The 14286-nt window shown below is 39.0% G+C and overlaps 1 pseudogene; it reads right to left on the bottom strand.

The window, feature by feature from the left end:
- Positions 1 to 649: 649 nt before the first annotated feature.
- Positions 650 to 2143, bottom strand: LOC112908932 (GDP-mannose 4,6 dehydratase pseudogene; annotated as a pseudogene).
- Between the last annotated feature and the right edge of the window lie 12143 nt (positions 2144 to 14286).

The following is a 14286-nucleotide window of genomic DNA, read 5'->3' as shown; positions in this document are numbered from 1 at the left end:
CAAGGTTTAGCTGAATCTGAAAAAAAAAAAAAAATTCCAAGTCACTAGGCACAGGATTTCTTAATTGTGTGATGATGATTGCAGCACATTTAGCCAGAGCTGTCAGAGGCTGGGGGCGTATCCCCTATGCTTAACCATGTTGGACCTTTAGCTCACGATGTTTTGGGGAGTGTTAGATGGATTTGGTTTAGGGTTATTAGCACTATGAATTTATTAGGCACCAATAGCAAATGATTAAGGTCATCGGGGTCAGAAAGAGAAGGGCATATACTTTTCTCAGCAGCCAACCAAAGATGACAGTGATAAAAGGTAAACATGTGGGGCACCTGAGTGACTCAGTCAGTTAAGCATCTACCTTCAGCTCAGGTCAAAATCCCAGGACCCTGAGATGGAGCCCCACATCAGGTTCCTGCTCAGTGGGAGCCTGCTTCTCCCTCTCCTCCTCACTCATGCTCTCTGTTGCTATCTCTGTCTCTCTCTCTCTCTCAAATAAATAAAAATATTTTTTTAAAAAAGGTAAAAATGCATATAGTATATTTTCACTGTGCAGAAAAATTACAAATTCCTGGTTTGGCTAAAATTACTCCAGACGAGGACTATGGAAACATTTGACAAAAATGTTTTTTTTTTTTTTTTTTTTTTTTGCCAGTTCATAGAAAGGCCATTTTTAATAAGAAAAGAGAAAAACAATTTGAAAGGCCCCGATTTCCGCGGTCAAAGGACAGAATCCGAAGTACCGGGGGTGCGGTGCAGACACCTGGCTGGTCCCCCGCGGCTGGGGAGGCATCGCCGAGGCCGGGTCCGCCCGCCTGCGGCGAAGGCGAAGGGCGCTCGGGCTCGGGCTCGGGTCGCGGCCTCAGGGCGCAGCGGCCTCAGGCGTTGGGGTTGGTTCTCATGAGCTCCACGTCCGCGTCCACCATCTCCCGGACCAGCTCATCAAAGGCGACCCGGGGCTTCCAGCTCAGCTTCTGTTTCGCTTTGGTGCAGTCGCCCTGCAGAAAGTCCACTTCAGTTGGTCGATAGTACTTGAGATCCACAGTCACGTGAATTTTGCCGGTCTCCTTACATCTGCCCACCTCATTTTCATTCTTCCCTTCCCACACAATGGTTTTTCCAATGTGCAAAAATGATTTCTCTACAAATTCTCGAACACTATGGACTTCCCCAGTAGCAATGACAAAATCCTCTGGCTCATCGTTCTGCAACATCAGCCACATAGCCTCTACATAGTCCTTGGCATGGCCCCAATCTCGTTTGGCATCCAGATTTCCCAAGCTGAAACATTCCAGTTGTCCAAGGTAAATCTTAGCCACTGACCTGCTAATTTTTCGAGTAACAAAATTAGCTCCTCTTCTAGGACTCTCATGATTGAAGAGAATGCCATTCACTGCAAAGAGATTATAGGCCTCCCGGAAATTCACCACAATCCAAATTATAGCTCTTATTTATTTATTGAGAGAAAGAGCATGTGCACAGGGCAGAGGGATAGAGGGAGACAGGGAGAGACTGAAACTCAAGCTGACTGAAACTCGCTGAACAGGGAGCCCAACTCGGGGCTCCATCTCATACCCTGAGATCATGACCTGAGCCAAAATCAAGAGTCGATGCTTAACCACTGAGCCACCCAGGCACCCCTACCAGCCTGATTTTAGCATCTCACTAATTTATTAATGACTATACCTTGGGTAAGGAAGAACAATGACGCAAGGGATTTAGGGCTATTGACAAAGTGTGAAAAAAGTGACAGATGACAGAATTTAGATAATTAGTATAGAAAATGAAGGCAGAGTGAGTTTGAAAAGGTTCTGAGAAAGGAGAGAGGACAGAAGTAAAAAATGTAAGAGTGGGAATTTAATGCATCAAAGTCAGACCAGTTCTAGATAATGCCTGACCAAGATAGGAGCCCCTCCTCTGGTCCAAGTGTTGGGTTCTTGCTCATCTGCACTATCGCTACATGACTACAGCTTCTGGAGATGGGACTGGAAGTAAGTTAACTTTATAGCATTTGAAAAATGTGGCAGGATGCTAGCTTACCCTTGGGGGAATGAGTCATTTTCCCTTTTATGGTGAGGAGATACCGATCTGTCTTCCTACATAAATTTTCACACTCATTTAACTGTTTTATGATGTGCTTTGGGATCATTTGGATTCAGAGAATACTGTACATGAGTCAGTATTTTGTGATAATATTTCCTCACTTAGATTTTTTTTTTTACTTTTTTAAAATGTTTCCAGAATTACCTTAAGAGTGGCTCCAGACTGTGTTCTACAAAACCGTGTATTAAAAAAATTCATTGCACACTCAATTGCATAGTAATTCTTAGAATTTTTAACGGCAGGAGTTTGTGAGCTACAGACTGAAATATGATCCAAGACCTATTAGAGCTGACGTTACTTCTATTAATAGTCATCGAAATGGCCCCCAAGCCCCGATGGCTTCTCATGTTCAACTCAAGTCACCCTGAACCGATCACCGAAATTTCAAAGGATTGGCTTATTCTCTTACTTAAAGTTTCACTGATGAATGTTTTTCCCTATTTGGTGTCTGCCTTTGGAAAGATAGCTGCAAGCAAGGAATACTCATTAACTCAGTTATATGGGAGGGTGTGTGTGTGTGTGTGTGTGTGGAAGCGCCAAAGAAAGGCAAACTTTTCTTACTGATGCAAAGTCATTTTTAGAGCTATTAAACCTCTAAGAGAGGAGAAAATGATTTTTAGTGCATGGTCCTTGCCTTGTAGAGTCTGCCACAAACACAGCCACTGACTTTTTAGGATACTATTAAGACAACAACAACAACAAACACAGCTGGTAGGCCTAATATTTAAATATTGCCCCAACAGGATGCCCAGCAGCTGGTGCTGAATAGCAGGCGAAGTGCATAATAGTGAGAGTGTAAACTGGAAACTTGTTCCTTCTTTCTCTCCCTGGTGGCAGGCAGTGGTGACAGGAGGGAGAGACTGGAGAAGGTGGACTCTTCTAGTTAGGTGAGTGGATGAGATAATGAAGTAAGTTAATTTGGGCTCCACTGGCTTATCTATCTGTTGCTGGCACTTTTGTCTGTACAAACACGGGAAGCCACCTCCTTCGTGAGGGTCGTAATGAAACAATTTACTTGAAATAAGAAAAAAAAAAAAAACTTCACATGCTGTTCACATTTAAATTAGAGTCCTTCCTCTGCAAGGTTGGGTCTTTGAAATCAATGAGTAACAATGGGATAAGAATATACTGCCTGTCTCTGGGAAAGCTGAATTAATTCACTTGTGGTCCACCAGGTGATTTGGATTATTTTGCTCCTTCACTTCAAATGTGACCATGACAGGCTTTGAGAAGGTTATTATATGTATTGTACTTACAAAAGAGAAAAGCAATTAAAAAAACAAAAAAAACAAAAACAAAACAAAACAGAAAAATACTATTAGTCTTACAAAACTGTGACTAGCGTTCCCCTACAAGTTTAAAATTCCATTTACTTATGTATTTATTTATTGTTTTCAAGTTTTAATTTAAATTCTAGTTATTTTGCATATACGGTAATATTAGTTTCAGGAGTGGAAGTGATGAATCACTTCCCTACAACACCCAGTGCTCATCACAAGTGTCCTCCTTAATGACCATCCCCCATCTAGCCCATTTTCCCACCCATCTCCCCTCCAGCAACCCTCAGTTTGTTCTCTATTGTGAAGAGTGTCTTATGGTTTGCTTCCCTCTCTTTTTTCAATTCAACTTTAAAAGTGATTTCTGACTTAAACTTCAAAACGGATGTGGATCAAGTTTTTGAAATATTAGTACTGTACTGTTCTGTACCCAATATGAACTCAGGGCAAGCACTTTAATTTGGGACTGTTTGCTTAGTGTCAGGTACATGGGAGTACCAAGTGTTAATTGCTGGTGTTGACTCAAGAGGGACTTGTGCAGGATTGTAATTTTGAACACTGACTTTGTTTGAAAAACCATTTTGGATGGAAGCATATAGCTTTTTGGGTTTAAACCTCCAAAAGGTTATTCACTTTTCTAATGACTGGTGCCACCCTCTGAAAATCCCCAGTGCTAGGAAACTATTATATTTAAGTATGATCAGAGAATCACAGAACTCTTTAAGAGATTACTTCTTTGTGTCCAGGTCACCCCCAGAGAGCACATTTCAACATTTAAAAAACCTAAAATCCTGTGGATGCAACATTGTCATTTTCCTTTAGATTATATTCCAGTGTCAAATAACTTCTACGATGGAGAACTTTTTCCTGCCCAAACTAAATTCCTCCCCTTACATTTTAAGCCTATATATCAGAACCCTGAACCAGGCACTGTCTACCCACCTTGTATAAAGCTATCATTCTCTCCTTCTCGTGGAATGGTGGGATTGAAGAAAAAGCTGTTAGGTCTCGTGTAAAGTGCTAATTTTTCACCTTGACAAACTCAGGAGATTACTGTATTTACTGACATGGTTTTATGACCAATCTTTGAGCCATCCGTTGGAGATTTTACCACTTTTGACTACAAGGTGAAGAGAAAGTTATATGGATCTATGGCTCCAAGAGCATTGAGTACTTGGAGAATAAAAACTGTGGGATAATGATTTCACCCAGCAGGCTCTAGGATCCTAGCAGCAGCTTTCTAGGTGATTAAAATTTCAAAGAACACAGATAGCCATTTAAATGTAATGGGATAGAAGATGAAAGTGCTGAGGCTCTTTGGTTATTTACTTAGGATCTGGTCTAGACTTGTTACAGTTAATGTCCAATAATGGGACAATGTCCATTATTAGTCTAAAGCTTTTTCTTAATTTCCATTTTCAATGCAAATCTAATTATCACATTATCACAAACATATTAAACTATTGGGGTGAATAGAACAAACAGGAGGTATAATCGTAGCATATTAACCCTTGCTTTCATTTATATAGTCAGTGCCCTGTTGGAGATCAAGATATGTAATATAGTGTTCTTGCTTTTAAAGAACTAAGGCTCTGAAAGGGACAAAAAGTCAGTACAAAAGCATGTGTTTCACAATGTGAGAAGAGAAGAAACACGGAGATGGAAGAAAAATAGTCATTGTTGAGGGGAGACCAGTAAACCCCATGATGAGTATTGACCACAGTGCTGATTCCCTGGGATGGGGAGAGAGCATGTGGAATTGAAAAAGGAAAGATATTACTTGCATTAGAGAGAGATCTAACCATTTAAAAAAGCAGCAGGAACTGAACATAAAACTCTAAGTGACATGAATGAGAAGATATAGCCAGATTTTTATTAAAAATATTCCAAGTCTTTCCTTGAATTTATAATGACTATTTTTATTGCTTCAAGATTTAGGACTACTGCCATACTGAAAAAAAAAAAATGAGAACAAAAACTTTTCAGTATTCCCAGAAAATTGCCTGGAAGGAGAAAGGGAAGCTATAAGTGATGATGACAAGAAAATGAGTCAAGGTGATAATAGAATTTTCCCATTATTTTAAAGCTGAGGCTGATTTTATATCTTTTTGTATTGCCTGGTTGTCTTAGGAACGGATCATTTAATTTACCTCTCAACTAAAGAAGAAATGATCATAAGAACTGTGTATTTTCATAGTATCTTTCTCTAAAATTTTTATTTTGATTTTCATGTTATCAGTAAGATGAAATGATTAATGCATGGCTTAGGAGGGAAGACCATGCCTTCTAGTTGAGGGACCAGTTTGAAGTCCTGTCTCACCACCACTCTGGGCCTCAGTATCTCATCCTTAGCATTTCAGGCTATTAGAGAAGAGCTGACTGAAGGCATCTGAATAATGGTTCTCTTCCTTGGATTGACCCTAGTCTTGCTAGGTCACCTAAGAGCATCCCACCTTCTCATGAAAGAGGTTGTTCAGGTTACAGGGGAAGAAAGAGGAGAAAGGCAAGCAGCACACATATAGAACATACAAACTAAAACAGATAAACAATCACACTACCCAAGTGTGTATGCCAAAGAGAGAGAATAATTGAAAAAAAAACAAAAAAACAAAAACAATAATCCAGGCAGCCATTTCAGATAGCTGGTTGATTAGTTGATTCATTTATTCATCCCAATCTTATGGAGTATCTACTGTGGATCAGACACTTCTTTAGGGACTAAGACAAACAAGGACTTTTCATTCATGGAGCTTACATTTTAGAGGGGTGAGAGAACCAATAAACAAGTAAATGCATAGCTAAATAATCTAATTTTTTATTATCCTAATAATTATGAAGGAAGTGAAATATGGCACTGTGATAGTAAAGGGAGGGGGGCTAATTTAAGCAAGCCTGCATCTTTAAGGAAAGCTTCACCATTCAATGAATATTGATTTGATATCTGTGAGGTACTGGAATTGACACCCATTGATCACTGCATCTTTTACCAAAAGTTCTTCTTCCCTTGGTTTCCTGGCTGATTTCCATTTCTGTGATGCCACCTGAGGTGCTGTCCTTTGGCTTCCACCTAGAGGCTAACGCAGGTGACTGGTATGTGCTCCTCAAGATAGCTGGGTCAGTGATATCACTTGAGATCATATACAGGAAATTGTTTTGTAAACTCTATTCAGCGAATATTCACTATGTATCTTTTCTATGTCAGCCATGCATCAGTGAATCTCTCTCTCTCTCTCTCTCTCTCTCTCTCTCTCTCACACACACACACACACACACACACATAGCCCTTATGGAATTTACATTCTCATAAAGATATATTACGATTCCTTTTCTTTTTTTTTTTAAAGGCCAGAATTTCTGTAATGAAACCATTTTTTTTTTGTGGTGCTCTGTTAATTTGAGATTTCAAAAATTTGTGAAGCAAATACTGCATTGTGTTTATTCATAGGCATTTCTACCCACCATTCTGACACTTTTCATATTTGCTTAATCGGGCTTGGTCACTAAGCAAAGTGAGGTATCTCTATTTCAACTAGATCAGTTAGTGTTTCATATTCTTTGCCTTTTGGCTTACTTCAAGATTTTATTTACCAAGAATCTGTCCATTTTTGCAGTTATTTATTAGACCATAGCGAGCATGAAGCTATCTCTTCCACATGCCTTATAGTTCAATCCTCTACCTCAAAACAGTTAGGTGGGTCTATTTATCTTTCCTACTTTTTAATGCATTTCAGCAGACTAAGGAATATTGGTTGAAGATGCAGAAACATACATCTTATGAGAAAATGGTTCGGCTTAACATCTTCCACTTTAAGATGGGCATTCTGCCCAAAACATTCACAGCAATAAAATTAATCCTTAGCTTACAATGATTAATGAGAAAAAAGCACCTTTTTACCTCAGCTAAATTCTACAGATGACAGAGCAAATAAGAGAGAAGAAATAAAAGTTGTTCATGGTTTTTTCATGACCCGGTCGAGGTTAGAATAACCAGAAATGGGTGGGTCGTAGAATTCCTTCTTTCCAGTTGGTGAAAAAACTTCATACCACTATCAACTTGGAAATTGCCCATAGGCAAATGAATAGCACTCAAGTTTTCCTAGGTAAGTGATCTGCAGGGAGAAAATGGAACCCCCCCCCCCTTTTTTCAAACACTGACGCGATGATCTGGGCGTCATGATTTTCTGCAGTGGAAATGACTTAGGGGATATAAAATTAACACAGCACTTTAAGATTCCCTTGAAAAGTGCTTTGCTCACTTAATCATAAAAGAACACACAGTTTCAAATTAGAAAAGGGACACAGATAAGAACTATAAAATGTCAGGTACAGTGGTCAAACAAATGTTCTTATTGAGGAGACAATAAACTTATCTTGCATTGATGCAAATCTCCTATTTTCCCCCTAATTAAAACTAAGTAAGCTATGAAATTCAGTGAAATTCATACTTTTTTTTTAAAGTGGGCTATACCTTTGTGGTAATTTACAAAGGGTAAGAAGATCCCTTTTGGAGATTATAGTGTGACCAGGCACTTATAGATACTGGCTGTGAGGCTGCAGAGCTTCTAGGGAGGGACAAATGGATGCCTGATAGAATCAGTGGGTCAGCACTGGGATGGTAAAGACAGAGGGACGTGATGAAGTAAAAATATAATTCAGACGGGAATCTTTTATTTCAGACAATGGTGCTGTTTTGTAGTGTATTTGTTTTTCCAAAATGTCACTTTCTAATTGTATGTGGCAAGCTAGGCTGCTCTGCGTTTTCTGTTTCCTAAGTTTATCTAGAGCAATCAGGCAGGTGCATGCAATAATTTTTCCTTTTTTTTTTTTTTTTTTTTGCCATTGAATCTATTTTCTTTTTTTTTTTTTAAGATTTTTTTATTTATTCATGAGAGACACAAGGAGAGGCAAAGACACAGGCAGAGGGAGGAGCAGACTCCTGCAGGGAGCCCGATGCAGGACTCGATCCCAGGACCCCAGGTTCACGCCCTGAGCCAAAGGCAGACGCTCAACCACTGAGCCACCTAGGGGTCCCTTGAATCTATTTTCTATCCAAAGATTGACTAGACAATGAACCTATGATAGGGAGATGCATGATGACAAAACATTATATTTTAGCTATCATAGCATTGGTTTTGCTGCTCTTTCTACCGCTGTGATAACCACTGTATTGAAAAGATCCAGATTATGCCCAAGGACAGAGTTGTGGCTGAATGGGTTAGAAATCAATCAATCTGAGGTTCTGCAAAACTTAATTCAGAAACTGCTGGATTAAAGTTAGAATCTTGATTTCTTTTTTCCCTTTCAGGAGGCTCTGAGCAAATTTTTCATATTCAAGGACACTAATTAGCCCTTGCCTGTCAGAGACAGAAAATTCTGCTTCATTTAGTAGGCCCAGGAGAAGGGCTCCCTGAACTTACTTCAGCATCCAGCTGGAGGGAGTCAGGATTCAGTAGAGCAGCATCTGGGCTGCTAAGGGATTGGGGAGCACTTGGGAGATTTCTTCCTAAGGACTAAAATACTGCTTGTTGTAAAGATTTCTATGATACCAGGGTCAAGGGGAAAGCAAAACGAGGGTAAGGAATCAATTCTGTGCAGCCAGAATCTCATTTCTTCTGCTGATAAATGCAGTGCTTGGGAATTACTGTTAAGCATGGCTTGCTAAATGTTTTCTCCATTTCTTCCCATTACAATTAAATATGAAAGAAGGAGTTGCGTATTTGCTCAAGGATATCAGGTTCCAGATTAAGATACTCCTAACATCTGACTATTCAAAAGATGCTCCAAGGCCAAAATAATTTCTATGAGAATGTAGTAACAGTAAAGCAAAGGGCCAGTTCCATTTTTTTCTCTCTTCCTTTCATTTTCTGGCGTGGCAGCATAATGAGGCTAGTGTATCTTAGTCAATGCTATCCAGTAGAACTTTCTGTGGTCATGGAAATGTTCTATATCTGCACTGCACAGTAGCCACCGACCATAGGTTGAAATGGTTAATTTCAAGCACTTGAAATGTGGCTAATATGACTGGGAAATCAATTTTAAATTTTATTTAATTTTAGCTAATTTAAATTTAAATAGATACATGTTGCTAAAGGCTACCACACTGACCAGATTAGAGAGATAGAATAAAGCCATAGGTGTTGCATTTATCTTTTTTTTTTTTTTTGCATTTATCTTTTTTGACTAGACTTCTCAGAAGCTAGCATTACAATTGCAATGTCACATGGTGTCGCCACTCCACAAAAATGAATTTACTTTGCCTTTTACTTCTTAAACCAAGGGAGGAATGTACATTTTCAGATAGGGTGAGCAATTCAGTGAATATGCCTTCATGAATACTTTAGCTTCTCCCTATTCTGTGTAGACAATTGATCTCTGAATCATGTGAGGAGAAGTATCGGCTCCTGTGGAAGAAGTATCATGATACTCAGTAGTAATTGAACACGAATTGTCTGAAAGTTGCAATATCTCAGCTTTCTTCAGGATTCAACTTGCATTCTTCAATAGGCCAGGAGAACTGTCAAGTTATTAGATGAGAAGTACTATGTGAGGTTTTCAAGTGTGGTTAGTTAGTTCTTTTGCATTACATTTGTATTTGTAATTAAGCATCAAATAACAGATTTTTAATATTTTTCCCCTGATTGTTTATTATTCCAGTGGGTTTTGTTACATGATTTTTTTTGTGTTCATGTTTTAACTATATCATGGCAAACCAAAGTGACACTTTAGACCAAGAACCAGAAATGTCACTCTTTCAGGATGAAAGGGAGAACTTAGCCTCTCTTTTTTTTTTTTTCAATTTCAATGACTTTTTTTTTTTAATTAATTTTTATTGGTGTTCAATTTACCAACATACAGAAAAACACCCAGTGCTCATCCCGTCAAGTGTCCACCTCAGTGCCCGTCACCCATTCCCCTCCAACACCCGCCCTCCTCCCCCCTTCCACCACCCCTAGTTCGTTTCCCCGAGTTAGGAGTCTTTATGTTCTGTCTCCCTTCCTGATATTTCCCAACATTTCTTCTCCCTTCCTTTATATTCCCTTTCACTATTATTTATATTCCCCAAATGAATGAGAACATACACTGTTTGTCCTTCTCCGATTGACTTATTTCACTCAGCATAATAGCCTCCAGTTCCATCCACGTTGAAGCAAATGGTGGGTATTTGTCGTTTCTAATTGCTGAGTAATATTCCATTGTATACATAAACCACATCTTCTTTATCCATTCATCTTTCGATGGACACCGAGGCTCCTTCCACAGTTTGGCTATTGTGGCCATTGCTGATAGAAAACATTGGGGTGCAGGTGTCCCGACGTTTCATTGCATCTGAATCTTTGGGGTAAATCCCCAACAGTGCAATTGCTGGGTCGTAGGGCAGGTCTATTTTTAACTCTTTGAGGAACCTCCACACAGTTTTCCAGAGTGGCTGCACCAGTTCACATTCCCACCAACAGTGTAAGAGGGTTCCCTTTTCTCCGCATCCTCTCCAACATTTGTTGTTTCCTGCCTTGTTAATTTTCCCCATTCTCACTGGTGTGAGGTGGTATCTCATTGTGTATTTCCCTGATGGCCAGTGATGCAGAGGATTTTCTCAGTGCATGTTGGCCATGTCTATGTCTTTCTCTGTGAGATTTCTCTTCATGTCTTTTGCCCATTTCATGATTGGATTGTTTGTTTCTTTGGTGTTGAGTTTAATAAGTTCTTTATAGATTTTGGAAACTAGCCCTTTATCTGATATGTCGTTTGCAAATATCTTCTCCCATTCTGTGGGTTGTCTTTTAGTTTTGTTGACTGTATCCTTTGCTGTGCAAAAGCTTCTTATATTGATGAAGTCCCAATAGTTCATTTTTGCTTTTGTTTCTTTTGCCTTTGTGGATGTATCTTGCAAGAAGTTACTGTGGCCGAGTTCAGAAAAGGTGTTGCCTGTGTTCTCTTCTATGATTTTGATGGATTCTTGTCTCACATTTAGATCTTTCATCCATTTTGAGTTTATCTTTGTGTATGGTGAAAGAGAGTGGTCCAGTTTCATTCTTCTGCATGTGGATGTCCAATTTTCCCAACACCATTTATTGAAGAGACTGTCTTTCTTCCAATGGATAGTCTTTCCTCCTTTATCGAATATTAGATGACCATAAAGTTCAGGGTCCACTTCTGGGTTCTCTATTCTGTTCCATTGATCTATGTGTCTGTTTTTGTGCCAGTACCACACTGTCTTGATGACCACAGCTTTGTAGTACAACCTGAAATCTGGCATTGTGATGCCCCCAGCTATGGTTTTCTTTTTTAAAATTCCCCTGGCTATTCGGGGTCTTTTCTGATTCCACACAAATCTTAAAATAATTTGCTCTAACTCTCTGAAGAAAGTCCATGGTATTTTGATAGGGATTGCATTAAACGTGTAAATTGCCCTGGGTAACATTGACATTTTCACAATATTAATTCTGCCAATCCATGAGCATGGAATATTTTTCCATCTCTTTGTGTCTTCCTCAATTTCTTTCAGAAGTGTTCTATAGTTTTTAGGGTATAGATCCTTTACCTGTTTGGTTAGGTTTATTCCTAGGTATCTTATGCTTTTGGGTGCAATTGTAAATGGGATTGACTCCTTAATTTCTCTTTCTTCAGTCTCATTGTTAGTGTATAGAAATGCCATTGATTTCTGGGCATTGATTTTGTATCCTGCCACGCGACCAAATTGCTGTATGAGTTCTAGCAATCTTGGGGTGGAGACTTTTGGGTTTTCTATGTAGAGTATCATGTCATCGGCGAAGAGGGAGAGTTTGACTTCTTCTTTGCCAATTTGAATGCCTTTAATGTCTTTTTGTTGTCTGATTGCTGAGGCGAGGACTTCCAGAACTATGTTGAACAGCAGTGGTGAGAGTGGACATCCCTGTCTTGTTCCTGATCTTAGGAGAAAGGCTCCCAGTGCTTCCCCATTGAGAATGATATTTGCTGTAGGCTTTTCGTAAATGAACTTAGCCTCTCTTAATCTCATAAAGATACCAACATTTTTTTCAAAGCAGATCATTTATGCAATGGCAAGAAAAAATGCAAAAACATGCAAATATAAATATGAGCTATTGAAATGAGTTTCTATTCCTATGAACATTTTTAGTTATGCACCCTTGTAACTATTCTCAGCATTCTGGCATTATCCAGTGGCTGAAGCATGCATTCCATAAGACATAAATGTGGCTTTTATAAAAGAATTATGGCATTTAAGAATAGTAAGCATCACAGTCGCCAACAACATGGCCATCATTGTCCTGTCATCTTCATTCTCCCTGTTGCTGTGCAGAGAAGATTCTGTTGGTAATGTGTTTCAGTGCTGGCAATAGTTAACCAGAGCTGATTATACATCATTTCCCAACTCTGTGTTCAGTACCATTATGTTGGGAGCTTGAAATTGGCCACATGAGGGGGTATTTCTACCAAATAATTGTCAAGCCCTACAATTCAAGGTTGTTTTATTTTGAGAGAGCAGATTGTTAAACATTTACCAGCATATCACTAGACATGGAGGTGACCAGCTTGATGCTAATTATAATGGTGAGATGAGGAGTATTGAAGACAGGAGATCCAAGAACTTTGTCCTCTCTCTGATCCTGTCTTCTCATTTCAAATGACAATTTTCTACATGCCAACAAGGAGGAAATAATATGTATGTCAAAATGTGCCACACTCTGTATAGCCTTTGTGGTAAGCTTTGGATAATATTTAAAAGGCTCTTATATAAGTAGAGCCTGCAGTGTGGGGAGTTAAAAGAAATTCATAACTGAAATGAAAACATTGCAAAGCTGCAGATAAGCTTTGTCACTGACCCATCTCATTTGGGATCCTCCAATCATTGTAATAGTTGCCAAATCCTACCACATTCATGAAGAACATTGAAATGAATAACTTAAAAATGGCTTTGTACTAGAGCCATCCAAATTAAGCCCTTTAGGAGTTTATAATGGAATTCAACAATACCTAGAGGCAAATATGACCCCTTTCCTGTAATAAAATTAGGTGAGGTTCATTAAATCCTATGCAAGGCTGAGTGCTCCTTCCTGACTGTTAGGTATGGCTGACTACTGCCTATAATTTCAGCCTCCACTCTAGTTGCATGTCCTTCTACACTTGTACTTTTCACCATTCACACAGACTACAATCTCCTCTTGACTCCGGAAATAAAGAGAAGATGAAACTGGGAAGGATTCATAGGTTATGAAGGTTTATAAAGTATTCACACCCTCTGCTCCATGTCCTTCTTGTCACCTTCCTCCTACAAATCTTTTACCAAGATAGAAAGGCCAGTCAGTTTAGATACACAAAATGTGTAAAATATTGTGAGCCTTAAAACTTACCCTCTAATACCATTACTTTCTGGAAAGATGGCAACTACGCTTGTAGTGAGCATATAGAAATATTGAATCACTCTGCTCTATACCTGTAACTAATGTAACATTGTGTGTCAATTATATTTTGATAAAAACAACAACATTACTCTGGAGATGTTTTTATAAAAAAGAGGTGAAATTGCAGGCCAGATGTCTGAGTGACTTGTTGCAACACTTTTTACTGGAGAGAACTCGCTCATTTCCCCCCTCTCCTTTCTTCATTTTGAACTTTACACACTTCAGTAACCCCTCCCATTTTGTTGTACCATAGTTCTCCTTTTTTCATTTAAAAACATCTTAAAACTCATGTTTCCCAGAATATTTGGAGAGAAAGTATCAGGTGAAGTTACCTACCTTACTTGAATATATATTCAGAAACATCTTTCTCCGGGTGCTGTCCATAGAAAATCTCCCTAATGTACGTCAGTATTGCCAATATGAACATATACAACAGTGGACAATCACATTAAGTCAAGAGATCTTTGGGGTGAGTGTGTGTTCAGGAAGGTGCAGTGCCAAATTCTGGAAGC

The sequence above is a fragment of the Vulpes vulpes genome, chromosome 7, assembly GCF_048418805.1.
Source record: "Vulpes vulpes isolate BD-2025 chromosome 7, VulVul3, whole genome shotgun sequence".
Lineage (NCBI taxonomy): Eukaryota > Metazoa > Chordata > Mammalia > Carnivora > Canidae > Vulpes > Vulpes vulpes.
This window is presented reverse-complemented; position numbering and strand designations above follow the sequence as displayed.